Raw genomic sequence first — 14,558 nt, 5'->3', positions numbered from 1 at the left:
GCGGATCTAGGATTTCTTTCTGGGTGGGGGCACAAACAGGCCGTATCCAGGATTTTTTTTGGGGGGCACAAGGATATCTCGTAATAGAAAACGAACGCAATGATAATGGGACCGTAATAAAAATCTTGCATATTTTTAAGGGTCTGGGGGAGGGGGGCACATCCCTCCGTACCCCCCCCCTTGATCCGCCTATGTCCAGGTCTGTGGCTAGGTAGTTCGAAATAGATATCTATCTTCAATCCAGTTATAGCTAGGATTAAAGGCAACAACAGCTTATCTCTACTTATATTAAAGTAGAATTATGCCGTTTAACTTTTATTTAATCAATTAAACGCTCCTCTCAAGTTGTCAAGTACAGAATCACCCCAAGTTGACATTTTGAAAAGAACGCTCACTCGCGGCAAAATAACTTCGTTCTGCACAAACAATATGGCTATACTGTTCCCCGCACTATGATCCACACTTAAAGTGTTTTCCTGGTCTTTAAAGGCCTTCAGCGAAAAAGAAACATCAACACTCACTCACTCGTGTGAAAACAATCAATAAAACCTTTCATTGCCAAATTATTTAAAGACAGCAGACAGCAAGGCGTCGGAGGTCACAGCAGAAAGTGTACGAATATTTCCAAAACATTGGTGGGGGATTTTGAACCCATAGACCACGCTCGATTTAGTTTTGGTCGCTAACAATTTTGAGTTTTCACATCATAAATATAACTTACAACTAAATGGTCATTCATTAAAAAGTGTAGTTGCCCACTTTGTATTTTTTAAATTCCTTTAAAACGCGCTTCACGCAACACTTCACTGGGTCAATTTATTCAAATCAGGATTCGCCGAAATTAGAAACTTAACATCATTTTTCCACAAACAATATTAATCACGCCACCGATATCAGAACAATTCGTATTAACGTCTGTTGACGAAACACAAGGTTTAAACACCCGGCATGACTCATTTCGAGAAAGTCAATTGACGAAAATATGAAGGTACTGAAACCGGTCGTGTGAACAAAATTTTAAGTAATTTCTCAAATGCACGTAATGTTAGAATTTCACAACATCAAGCGTGAATAAACTCTCTAAAATTAACCAAAATACGAAAAGCAATCATTCGTTTGAGTTTTGTTACTTCCTTTGTATTTAATGTATATTAGAAACTCGTCTTCTCAACTCCCGTATTGTCTAGTGGTTAGGATACCCGGCTCTCACCCGGGAGGCCCGGGTTCGATTCCCGGTACGGGAAATCTTTTTTTCTATGGGTATTGGTAGTTTTTTTTGTAGTACATGTTTTTATTATGCAGTAGTTTGTTTAACTGTAATATTTTTCGACAAATGTCTAATATTCTTTTATCAATACGTTAGAAAGGTTGCAATTAATTAAAGTGTCAACCTCAACTCCTGTTTCCCTGGCCGACCCAGACAGTCCTACACAATACGCCGCAAAATTTAGGCGATAATAGGTGAAAATAGGCCATCATTGTAATCCTAACTTCAGGATTGAGAATGGCCCTAGTTGGCAAATGAAATATGTATATACAGTCGCTACCAAAATTCTGATACTTCTTGGTCAGCATAAAATTTATGAGAGACAAAATTTTCATTTGAAATCAACATCAAGAATGCAAACGTTATCGTCGTTGTAAGCCAATCAGGCCCATCAGATACATCACGTGATCTCTGATTGCCATTTCTATTTGGACTCTTCACGGAAGTCGATTATTCCCCTTGCATGTCATAAGTCGATCTTTACTTCAAAGAAAGCGCTTAGTGTAACTATCTTTCCATGGAATAAAAATTATAGAATTCAACCGTTCACGTGCCTATGAGAGGAAGAAAAAGTGAATATTCTATTGACCGCAGCCACATGCTTGGGGCTCTTATTACGAGAAAATAACGCGTGCCTCGTCAATCGTGGTTACCTGATTGCGGTTAAAATTATAAACTTGAATCGAGCACGTTCAATTTTCAATCACAAAGTGAACACATTGTATTAGCATAAAGTATATATACTCTGTGATAATAGTATTGATAGGCAGGGCTGGGTAGTATTTCAAATACAAGTATTTTAAAATACGTGTTTGAAGTACATTTGTAATTTGTATTTGGATATCAAATACAGGTTTTTGATATTTTCCCATTCAAAAATAAAAACATATATTTGTAAAATAATTTTTAAGCAGATATGAAGTGAAACACTTTGCACTTTCCACATAGAAAAATAATTTATTACTCTAGAGTCGACATGTTTCGCTGCACTGCAGCATTATCAAGACCCTATTTCTTGAGTCTTGATAATGCTGCAGTGCAGCGAAAAATGTCGACTCTAGTGTAATAAATTATTTTTTTTATGTGGAAAGTGCAAAGTGTTTCACTTCATATCTCATAATGGATCTCCACAAAGTATCTGCCTCATCCATCCAATTCAATTTTTAAGCAGTTCTGATAACACCTTTGTAACATTATGCTGGCGACATTACTTCGCTTTCATTATAATCGTTTTCTTCTTCTTTGCAACTATCCATAACATACTAACTAACTAACGAGGCAGGTTATATTTTTTAAGATATCTTAGTTTTCATACAGATACAATGTACAAAATATAAGTTTCTCAAGCTTTTTTCACACTGTATGAACTATTTGCTAATACTGAATACAATGTGTTGTAAATGTCGATTCTCATGGGCTCTCGAACAACGTCTGAGGACATCTGAAAAAAATTAGTCAGTTTTTTCCTGTATTTTTAACTTTGACTAATTCGTTTTAAAACTGTAGATTAGGTCAATTCGGCTGATTTATAATTTGAAATGCTTCTGTAAAAGCAAACTTGCTTTTCCACCGCGCTTCATCCGTCTGTGGTTATATTTGTAGCAAAAAGTAATTACTGCCACATTAAGAAAACTTGACCGATGGCAGCATTATAGAGCGTATGACTCGTGCGGTTTTGTGGTGACACTCAATCCCTAATGAATAAAATTAGAACGCCGAGAGAAAATGTGTTCTTTGTACGAGGTAAACAGTAAATAATGAGATAATTTTACTTTGATTGACGCAACTAGATTCTTTCGCGTAAGACGCCGACAACGAACACAAATAAACACATATAACTTCAGTTGACCTCGATGGCGACGTGGTTAAACTTTCTCCTTACTAGCTGAAGGACGCGTGCTCGATTCCTGTCTGGGGAGAATTGTGAACTGAGTTCGAGCCTACCCGAGTAGTTAGTAGACGCGATATCCATCGGGTTTCTTAATAAGGTTAATTAACACGATGTTATTACATGATGGGTATTTTGGCTACATTACATACAAGGATTGTCCCACAGGTCGTGTTTCATTTTTGACCTCTAATTTTAGTAACTTTGCATCGAGAAATATTCATGAAAATTTGCATACTCATGGGGAAAGGTCCCAAATTTTGTTGAGTGTGAGCAAAATTTTAAAAGTTTGATCTTTTGACCTCACAATTAATGTGGGTCCACACGAAAAATTTGAATTTGCCTTATGGGGTTACAATGTTAAAATAAATCGAGATAGGAAAAAGTTGGAATTTCATCGACCGAGATGTCAATTCTAAGATTTTAGGACACGAGAAAACCGAAAATAACACTTTTATTTACGAAAATTCTACCGATGACCAAGGAAGGTCACAATCAAGGTCATAATGGCAAAAATAATAGCATACCAACAAAGGTGTCGATCCATGGGTTTCAAAGGGTGCCCAAGTCGATGGTATTGTTCTTATACCCGTATTATCCACTATTTTGACCTCCAAGGTAAATGTGGAGGTCAAAGGCCATAGAGATAAACGTCGGGTCATCGCGACAAGCAACGTGTCGAACCATAAGCTTTAAAAGGTGCCCAAGTCAGGTTTGCAGTTTATGGATCCGTATTGTTGATTTTTTGACCTCCGAAGGTCATAATGGGGGTAAAAGGTCATAGAGTTGAACGCCGGGATATCGGGACGACCAACGTGTCGAACCATAGGTTTTTAAGGATGCCCCAGTTGGTTTTGCAGTTCATAGATCCGTATTGTTGATTTTTTGGCCTCTGAAGGCCATAATGGGGGTCAAGGGTCATAGAGTTGATGTGGTGACTAGAGTGTTGGCTTCCCACCCAGTTTGCCCGGCTTCAAATCCCGGTGGTGGCATATACTTTTCAGAGACTGCCCGATCTGTACTTAGGTGCTTTGTCGAGAGCACTTAACAGTGCACTCACAAGTACAGCACTCAGTCCGTCGGATGGGACGTTAAGCCGTGGTCACCTCGGCGCCTTTAGTTAACAGAAGGCTAATGCCGAATGCATTGGGCGCCAATCTGGCCTTTTTCAAATGCGGTTAAAATTGGCCATTGCCATTCGTCTAAAATGGGATTTCTTAAACCAAATAATTTGTATATTATGAATAAACTAATGGTGGGTAAGCAATCGCATTCAATGCATTTCGTTTTCTTTGATGAAGGAAACTACGGTATTACAAGTAAATTGCTTCCAGCATCTGATAACTCCCGTATTGTCTAGTGGTTAGGATACCCGGCTCTCACCCGGGAGGCCCGGGTTCGATTCCCGGTACGGGAAATCTTTTTACATCAGGTCGGTAATAAGTAGCTAAATATGTTTATTTACTCACGGCGATGTATATTGCCGAAATAAGTGAACGCTCAAACTTCTAAATTTCTTGGTGGGATGACAACCATAAATTAAGAGAGTTATTTTTTCTACACCTACATATTATCCAGCCATACACCTACAGAGATGTATGGCAGGGATTGAACCATCACCAACATTCGCCACAGGATTGAAATTTAATTCTACGAACACGCATTAAGATACAGAAACATGTATTAAGGATCAATGGCGCAGCAAGGGGGATTTTGGGGATTAAACCCCCCCCCCCCCCCAGAGCTCGGAGTTTAAATTTTTTTAAAAGATAAATCCATTTTATTTAATTGGATTGATATTACTAATAGAATAGTGTAAGCAATAATAAAATATCCTCTGAAAGCCGTAAAACTTACCATTTTGAACCGCTTATCTTAAAATTCCGCTAGTTATTAATCTAGCACCTACCTCATCCTGGTGGGTATTCCATAACCCCATACTCCCCGGTATTAGTTGTACCCACCTTCCACCTAAACCCCCCCAGCCTTAATTCCTAGCTGCGGCCCTGGTAAGGAGTACGTGAGTTAGTAAGCTACTCAACCGGTCAACTATCCAATTTCTAAGCCCTAACGCTGCCGTTAAAACCTTCTATCTATCGCGGAAAAAATCTGTTCTCAAATCTATCTCCTCAAATTATTTTTATGATCTGATGGATGGCTTTTGTACCCAAATGATATAGGTATTTAATAAATGTCAGAAAAGACACAGTGCGCGTGCCTGATCTTCTCTTTCTATTTTTTTGTGAACGGCTACTTTTCTAACGCCCCCTACCACACCGCCATTCATCTACATCTACGTACTACCCAGCAAGCTGCCTAAAAGGAAGGGGGCAGGGGGTTTTAGGAAAAAAACATAAAAAGGAAATTCTCTTACGAAATTACGAATGGCATTTATTAAAGTCCTTTATGATAAGTCATTTCGTTAGAGAATTTTCTTTTTATGTTTTTATGGTTCGGGGGAAAAACGAATTCCAATATGTAGCGTTCGGCTAAATATCTCTCTTAATTTATCGCTTCCATTGGACCTGGAAATATAGTGGGGCTCTAATAATTATGTTCTCCGTGTCGCTCTCAAAGATATTCATTCTCAATTTTTCAAGAAATCTAAGCCTAGCGCGCAGCCTCCGAGTCTCCAGCGGCTCCCAGCCTAATTCGCTTAACATCTCGGTAACGCTGTCTGTACGCCCCTAGCAGTTTTTGACGAACCGCGCAGCCTTCCTTCCTATTTTATTCAGTTTGCCGATTAAGTCTTTCTGGGTAATGCTGTCTGTATGCCCGAAAAAGCTATTGAGTCAGCTTGTGGGGTGGTATGTAAATGCATGTGATCCACTGGTGAAAGAAACTACTGCTTTTAATACTGGGCGTTTAAAATGAATAACGGGTTTTTATGGAGATTAGGAACAATGTTATAAGAATTTAAGTGGATTCTTTAACATTTAAAGGATATAATAAAACGTTATTGTACTTTTCCACACGATACAATAACTTTACAATAACGTTTTATTATTAAGAATGGATTTTCACAAAGTAAAGCCAGAAACAATCGAGTTTATTTAAAGGATACCCAAGAGTACTAACTGCAATTACAATTAACTTGCTGTAAGGATATCAAGTAACGTCATTTATGAGGCTAAAATGAAAAAAGACTATTTAAAGAAAGCATTTGCGCCTGAATCTCACTAACACAATAAAGAGGGATTTTGAAACCATAAACTGCGAGTAAATTTAGTTTTTCTTCCATATTCCAGCATGTTATGTATTGTATAGTCATTAGGACACCTGGCTCTCACCCGAGAGGCCCGGGTTCGATTCTGTTGGTTATACGATCTCAATTACTTTCGAATGGTGTTTTTTTTTGCTACCGAGCGCTTGGCATTGCACTATTCCCGGAAGTACTATTATTATAGTTTTGCACTATTGAAGTATATGTTGATGCTGATTGGGCCAACAATAGAATCGATAGAAGATCTTTCAGTGGTTATGTTGTAATCCTGGCGGGTGGTGCTGTAAGTTATACTTATAAACAAGGTAGAGTAGCTGCGTCCACAGTGGAAGCAGAGTCAATGGCCATGATAGAGGCAACCAAGGAAGTTAATTGGCTGACTAGTTTGCTTGTTGAGATCGGACAAGATAGGTTTTTGCCTTAGCCATGTAGGATTTTTGCTGACAATACTGGCGCTATTAGTCAGACAAAACGTGAAATGGTATCCAAAAGAACCAAGCATGTACTTGTAAATAAGGATTGTATGTTTTTGAAAGATGCTGTGGAACAGGGAGATGTGGAATTTGTTTATTGTTCATCTAGAGATAATTTAGCTGATATCCTAACCAAAGTTTTAACTGGGCCAAGGATAAAGGAAGTAATTCCCAAATTAGGATTAAGAGAATTGCCTTCTGATTAATTTTTTTTGTTTGTGTCAGTGAAGTGTTCCTTTTTTTTGTATTTGTAAATTATTTGTGATCGAGGCGAGGTGTTGGATAAACGAACTCAATTACTTTTGAATGCATGATAGTGTGGCGTGTAATTATTGTGTAAGGGGTTATGATTATGTTTTTTTTTGTAACGAATAAAGTGATTCGTTTTTGTTTCACTTGAACAACAACCTGGAAACGATTTAATAATGGCGTGGTTTTATTTTTTATCCCTCACAACCGATATTTTGAGTTTGGACTGAATATCCTACAGATTCCCCGTGAGGGGATTTTTTATTACACCTGGTCGGTAATTAGCAGCATAATATGCTTATTTTCTCTGTAAATCATTCATAAAATGAAATATCAGCTTCAACAGTTTTACAGTGATCAATGTATCATTCGTCGCACGGCACACGTCAACACAATATGCGCTTTTTAGTAATTGTTGCAATAGCTGCTTCAATGCTGTTTCTTAATTTGGAAAGGTCATCAAAGACATTATCACCTGGAGGATCACAACAGAACTTAATGCGGAATTCACGTTGCACAGCAACTACAGATTGAGTCTTTGCAAACCGTACAACACAAAAATATTTCTATCCAATAGTCGCCATCTTTCCTGCAAGCGCTTTCTGAAAGCCGTTTTACACGGGTACACATAATTCCACAACATGACGTGAGTACGAATGCGCAGACAAAATTGCGTCGCGTAAAGCGGTGAATTGCCAGAACGCATGCGAAAATGCATGCACGTGATATGGCAAAATAGCCCCTGTCCTAATTTCGTTCCTGCATTCGCGCAATTCCACGCCATTTTAGAAATTAATGCAGTTACAACCTGCGCAGTTACGTGCACCGTGTTAAACTGCCTTTACGGATGGAGGCGGAAAAATTGGATGCATTGTTGCCAACAAAAAAAACTATTTGAGTCGTTCCTTCACTTGTTGTATCACTTTTAGCTGCAGTTTAATTTTAGTGTAGGCAATAATTGTTATAAAGCGTTAAAACCACGCTATTCATTTGGGCTGTTCTACAGTCTGATACATCATGAAGGAGTTCCATCATGTTTCGCCTGACACAATTGAATTAATTTCATTATTAATTTAATATATATTGGCATTATTGAAATAACCGGATGGAATGATAGACATACATTTGCGATACCCGGAATTTTAAAATTAGTATATTATTGCTATTCATTAACCACTGAATTTCAACGGCCATCTTTCCTTCCGTTCGTCCGTTTCGTTTCGTTCATGCATGGAAATGAAGACTAAATAAAATTAATCAGGGGCCGATACAAGAATCGATGTCGTAACGTATCGCCCTGGTTGAGTCAAAGGAGGGGAGGTAAAAGGAGAGGGAGAGGATTTTAGAGTAGGAGAGGGGAAGGGAAGAGGATAGGATGAGGAAAGGAGGGGAAGTTGGGAGGGGAGGGAGCAGTGAGGAAAAGTAGGTAAGTGGCGGCCTCGGCGGAGGACGGCGGCATTACGCCCCGGATTATTGTTTAATAATTGAGCATCATAGGGCGAGATGATGAGACCCTGGGACCCGGGCCTTATTCCCCATCGCTTTTCATCTCCTCACCCTTCCCCTACACCCCTGTTCGCCCCTCCGCGTCCCCCCTTTCCAATTTAACCCCTCCACGTACCCTAGGATACGCTTAAATATTTTTTTCTCGCCCCGACCTTTTCCTCCTGCCGCGAAACAGGGCGCGATCGAAGGAACGGGCCGAGTAGCTTGCCCTCCCTTCACGAACTTCTCTCAAAACTATGCTCACTGTTCTATTGCGTACTCTAACATGAAAAAACATTGATTAAGAACGCTACTCCGAGATTACGTGGTATGTTGAAATACTTTTAAAATGTTAATATTCACATATCGATGGCTAAGTTCTAACAACACGTATCTCAAAATTTGGCCAGCTTGAGATAGGTATTTTAAAGAAAGTGTAACGACGTTAAAAAAATATATTTCAAGCAAAAAACAACTCTTTATTTGCAAATGTATGTTTCATTTTTATGAATTTTTGGTTTTTAAATTCAGTGAACAATTAAAAATATGAATCGTTTCTTCCGCTCTCTTGAAAAGTTGCTACTTTTTAGATACGTGTTGTTAGAACTTAACCATCGATATTTTGCTTGAAACTTTTTGAGCCTTTATGAATTGCCTAATCATATGAGAGAATTACTTCGCAATATTAAGGTGAAATGCATACCGCATGAAAAAAGTGCATATAATGAATAATATTACAAAAATTCGATTAGAAATATACTGGGAGTCGAAAAAATTCTATTCTAACAAGCATTAAGGTAGGAAAAATAACAAGCTTTGCTGTCTTCAACGTGAGCTTTATTCGTTGACTAGTTTCAAGACTATACCACTAGTATCAAGACTATACAACGAGTCTTGAATATAATACAATTCATCGAAACAAGTCGACGATTAAAGGTTGAGTTGTAGAAAGCAAAGTTTGTAATTTTTCTGTACCTTAAATGGAATTATATAAGGTTAAGGCCTCAACAATTAAATGCATAAATTAAGCGTCCTTAAATAGGGTGGTTTCCTCTTTTCTTTTTACTACCTAAATTGAAAGATTATTGCTCGCGGAGTACGCATTTCGCGCTTTTAGATTTTTAATGACGATATCTATTTTTGGCATTTAAATAAAAAGCGAAAAATTTTCAGCGCGCGAAAACGCGACGGCTAAGTATGAATGCTGGGAAAAGCCGGTGTGACGTCATTCTGGATCCGGCTTCCACTTTATGAGGCGACCTTGGTGCGAGGCTATGAGCGCCGCTACGATGCAGGTTGCTTTCAGGTAGCGCTCGGGTTAAATAAGGATTATCAATACCGTATCAAACGAAGGAAACTTTCCGACCTTAGGCAATTTTAATAGGTGATTATTAAGAGATACTTCCCTGAGCTCTGTGCCTCATGCATGCATTGGTAATATCAGACGATGTAAAACTCCTGATAACTCGCTTAGCATCTAGGCCCCTGTGACGTCACTTGAACTGGCATCGTATGGGCGGCAATCTGGCCTTTTCCAAATGAGGTTAAAATTGACCATTAAACTGGGATTTCTAAAACCAAATAATTTGTATATTATGAATACACGAATGGTGGGTAACGAATCGCAATCAATCTTTTTCTTTTTTTTTGATGAAGGGAACTACCCTATTAGGAAATTGGGAAAAAACATCATAATGCTTAAATGTTTGCATTTTAACAAAGATGTTATAAGAGTCGCTGAGGACGACACCTCCACTTCGATTAAAAATTTATATTTTCGGGGGGGTTTAATTATAACAACGTACTTTTGATGTGGATTAAACAATGTGTAAATATTAAAATGATCGCTCACCCAGTGATCAAACGCGAAGGTTGGTTTGGTCAAGTGAGGGCAGAGCTCATCCCAGACTAAGCCGCGGGTGTTTTAATATTTTACACGCAATTGCGGAGGATTGGTTTCAAACCAGCACAAAGGCTGATTAGGTGAGCGTAGATATCAACCTGGATTAAGCCTCAGACATGTGAATGACACAAATTCAGGATGGTAGCCAGTTTCTTTCCCAGGTACACCTCGCACTCAGAGATTTTTTAGGGGTGTCACACGTCTTCACCCAGGATTATAACCCAGGACCCTTCAGTTAAAAGGCAAGTGATTTCCCCGCTAGAGAGCCACACTCCCATAACGTCTTTAGAAAACGAAATTCACTTTGAACCATCCACAGCCCGCACTATTTATTATCGACCATAGTTTCGACACCTATATCATTATCAACGCTTACATTGATGACATTCGTTTAAAAAAAAGTAGTATTTAAATTTCACTAATATACCGCCGAAATGTAAAATGGATGCAGTAGTATACAATATCGGTAATAAATTGTCATTGTAGAACGTATTAGTGAATTTAGTTATCTTATATCGCGGTTTCATTCTGCCGAAAACGTTAAACGACAGCTTTCAGGGTCCTTTTCCCTTTCTCCCCCTTTCTCGCTTAAGGTTGTTGTTTTTACTGTCAAATTCCGTCCATTCAGTTGAACTTGAATACTGTTAATTCCGTTGAACAATCTTCCTCGAATGTATATGACGTCATCTCAATCGCCATGGCTGCGAAAATCTTGTCTTGAATGTTCTTGAATCTCTTTGCTTCCATCAAATTCTTCCTGTATTGAACAATTCTAATTTCTATTGGCTTTCGAGTGCTGTTGAATCGTTTCCATAAATCAGTGAAGGTTTTCCAAGCTTCCCCGCTCTACCATGGAGATGGTTGAGTATTGACATCATGGCTGCTTGGGAGAGAAACGCCGTTGAAATTCTCATTGACTTTTGCGCGGAGCAAAGGTGTTTGAATGAAGTGCGCTCCCCAGACTACCATACGAACCAGAAGAGAAGTTCGGATCTCCAACAAATTGCTACAGATTTGTTGGTTGTGAGTAAAATAATGATTACCATTGTCTCGGTCACGCTTTATATTGCTTCTTTGTCGAAAATTTTTACTATCGTTTTTCAATTCAGTTCATGCTTTCTACAGCAGTCTGAAAGTCCGTTAAACTTGATCCAAGATATATTGAAGAATCAAACTTTAAATAGCATCTCGAATGGTCTCGAATATCATTTTAGCGTTCAAGACGACTTGTTCCACGTTCTTTGTTCAAGAAATCTCAATTAGTGTGGAAAATACTGCACCTGAATTTTTTTCCTCTAAAATGGTTTTTACAACATCTCCCAGCTCAGCACTCGCTTCATTCAAGCCCTCCGTTTCCAACGCATATCCTACATAGGTGGATTCGTGGTAATCGCATGCCTGAGGAATGAGCTCCACCCTCACCTAATCAGCGTTTGGGATGGATTAAAACCAACTTCACGCACCTGTGCATAAAATATTAAAACACCCGCGGTTTAGTCTGGGATGAGCTCTACCCTCACTTGTTCTACCCAACCTTCGCGTTAGATCACTGATTGTGAGTGATCCTACACGTATCCTCGCCTGCCATGTCTAGCACTTCATTGTTGATGAAGTCTTCTCGGGATATCAGCCGGGTCAGGATGGACATTACTGCCAACGTTTCGACGGCCTTCTCAACCATCGAAATCGGGGCGAATGATGGGCCTGGTTTGGTGCCGGGCTTATATAAACAGTTGGGGCGGTCAAGTCTTCTGTGATAGGTCCGCCCTAACTGTGTATATAAGCCCGGCATCAAATCAGGCCCATCATTCGCCCTGATGACGATGGCTGAGAAGGCCGTCGAAACGTTGGCAGCGATGTCCATCCTGACCCGGCTGATATCCCGAGAAGATTTCATCAGCAAGATTCGCCGGGAAAGCACCAAATCCTTTAGCACTTCATTGTTCTCCTCCTTCCCATTCACCTCCCATTCTCCGTCTTCCTTCACACCTAATAATCTTCCCGAAAACTTTCAGTCTTTTCTCGTCATCCTTCCTCAGCATCCAATTTTCCGTACCGTAAAATAACCACAAATAGACATACGAGGCATGTTTTTAAAGTAAGTACCGTCTTTACATAAAAAAACAACAAGTAAATTTTTTTCAAAAATAATTTATTCACTTGAAAGGCCATACTTTACTCTACTTTTCTACATAATTCCCATTACTATTGAGGCATTTATCGTATCTTGGGATCAGCTTTTGTATGCCATCGTCAAAGAAGCTTGCCGCCTGATTAGACAACCACTGCTTCACGGTCGTTTTCACTTCGTCATCATCGGAATGGCGCTGACCCGACAGATGCTTCTTCAAGTGCATAAACAAATGGTAGTCGCTCGGCGCTAGATCGGGACTGTATGGAGGGTGGTTTAATTGTTCCCAGCCAAAAGAAGTGATAAGGTCTTGTGTTCGATTTGCTGTGTGTGGACGGGCATTATCGTGGAGCAAAACGACACCTGCACTCAGCATGCCACGCCTTTTGTTTTGAATAGCGCGGCGCAGTTTTTGTAAAGTCGCACAGTACGCTGTTGCATTGATTGTGTCGCCGCAAGTCAAAAAATCGACCAGCAACACACCCTTAATGGCGGGACAGCGCCATTCCGATGATGACGAAGTGAAAACGACCGTGAAGCAGTGGTTGTTTAATCAGGCGGCAAGCTTCTTTGACGATGGCATACAAAAGCTGGTCCCAAGATACGATAAATGCCTCAATAGTAATGGGAATTATGTAGAAAAGTAGAGTAAAGTATGGCCTTTCAAGTGAATAAATTATTTTTGAAAAAAATTTACTTGTGTTTTTTTTTTACGTCAAAACGGTACTTACCCTAAAAACATGCCTCGTATTAAAAATATCCATTTTTAGCATTAAATTTGGTATTTTTTCTTTTGTGAGCAGGTATTGTGTTGGATCGATTGTTGACGAGCCCTTTTTGTGGAAAATCATCTATAGTAATGATATAAACAGCTATAGTTATTTTTCACACTATTATCGGCACCATCGTTACTACCACGTCATAATATAGAGACCGCTCTTGATAATGACGGGTAAACCGATTAATTGAAATTGGTAAGTGAAACCGATTGTGCAATTAAAGTTGTGTGGAAAACTACAACAGCTATTTGAATCATCACTACCGATGAATTGTATTGGCCATGGAAAATGAGAGGGTATCATGCTGCTTAAAAAGTTAATGTAATAGTGATATCTGGTGTTATTTTTTGATTCAGAGGCAAAACGTAGACGAAAAGAAGTACATATCCGAAATAAGTCGACGACATTGGTGTTCCAGATCGTAATTGAGTAAATATTCATTTTTAAATATTCCTTCGTTGACAGGTTATCCAGCTAATATCACTACCAAGAACACCGACCAACGAAATATGAGACCAACTGAGTACCAGAAATACCATAATACCCTTCTTTCTGGTTTTCTTTTCTTTCCACTCATTCCCAACACCACACACAATTTCATTGTAGAAAACGCCCGAGCACTGTGGGAGGCGTTGGTTACCTCGGATTTCTCCATTCGACCCCTTCAGAACGCCCCCATTCGACCCGCGTTACCCAGAATTCCCCGCTCCCTTCCCGCCCTTATAATATTTTCCGCCGCCTCTCGAATTTCCCAGGTGGATTAAAGCTTAATGCTCATTAAAAATTTTACTTCCCTCGCCTGAAAGGATGATTAAGGCTCCACATCATTCCTTCCGTTCGGCCCATCAATTCTTTACTCTCCGCCGCCAGCGCATTTACGCTTGCCGGCGGAGGGAAGGCCTTTAAAAGTGGTCCGCGAATACCATCACGCCTTGTGCGACGCTGCGCGAGGATTTCATCTCTTTCCCCAAAGCTTTTCTCTTCCCACTCCCTCGAAGTATAATTAAAAACTAATCGGCTGTAAACGCAGCCGAGTTATAGCAAGAGGGATGGGGGTACTGGGATCAGATGAAGGCGTAATTATTTGAGCTCCAAGAAAGGTGAAGCGTTAGATTCCTTCATTTTAGGGGATAGGATTATATAGTATATTGGATGAAGTA

At 39.5% G+C, this 14,558-nt stretch overlaps 2 non-coding genes across 2 annotated transcripts; both read left to right on the top strand.

Moving 5' to 3' along the window:
• The first annotated feature begins 1,172 nt into the window (after positions 1–1,172).
• Trnae-cuc lies at positions 1,173–1,244 on the top strand. Its single transcript has one exon. It is a non-coding gene; the product is annotated as a tRNA-Glu (tRNA).
• A 3,256-nt stretch (positions 1,245–4,500) lies between these two features.
• Positions 4,501–4,572, top strand: Trnae-cuc. Its single transcript has one exon. It is a non-coding gene; the product is annotated as a tRNA-Glu (tRNA).
• The last annotated feature ends 9,986 nt before the right edge of the window (positions 4,573–14,558 follow it).

Source organism: Ischnura elegans, chromosome 12 (genome assembly GCF_921293095.1).
Source record: "Ischnura elegans chromosome 12, ioIscEleg1.1, whole genome shotgun sequence".
Taxonomy (NCBI): Eukaryota; Metazoa; Arthropoda; class Insecta; order Odonata; family Coenagrionidae; genus Ischnura; species Ischnura elegans.
The sequence above is the reverse complement of the archived record's forward strand: the minus strand, read 5'-3'. Positions and strand labels throughout refer to the sequence as shown.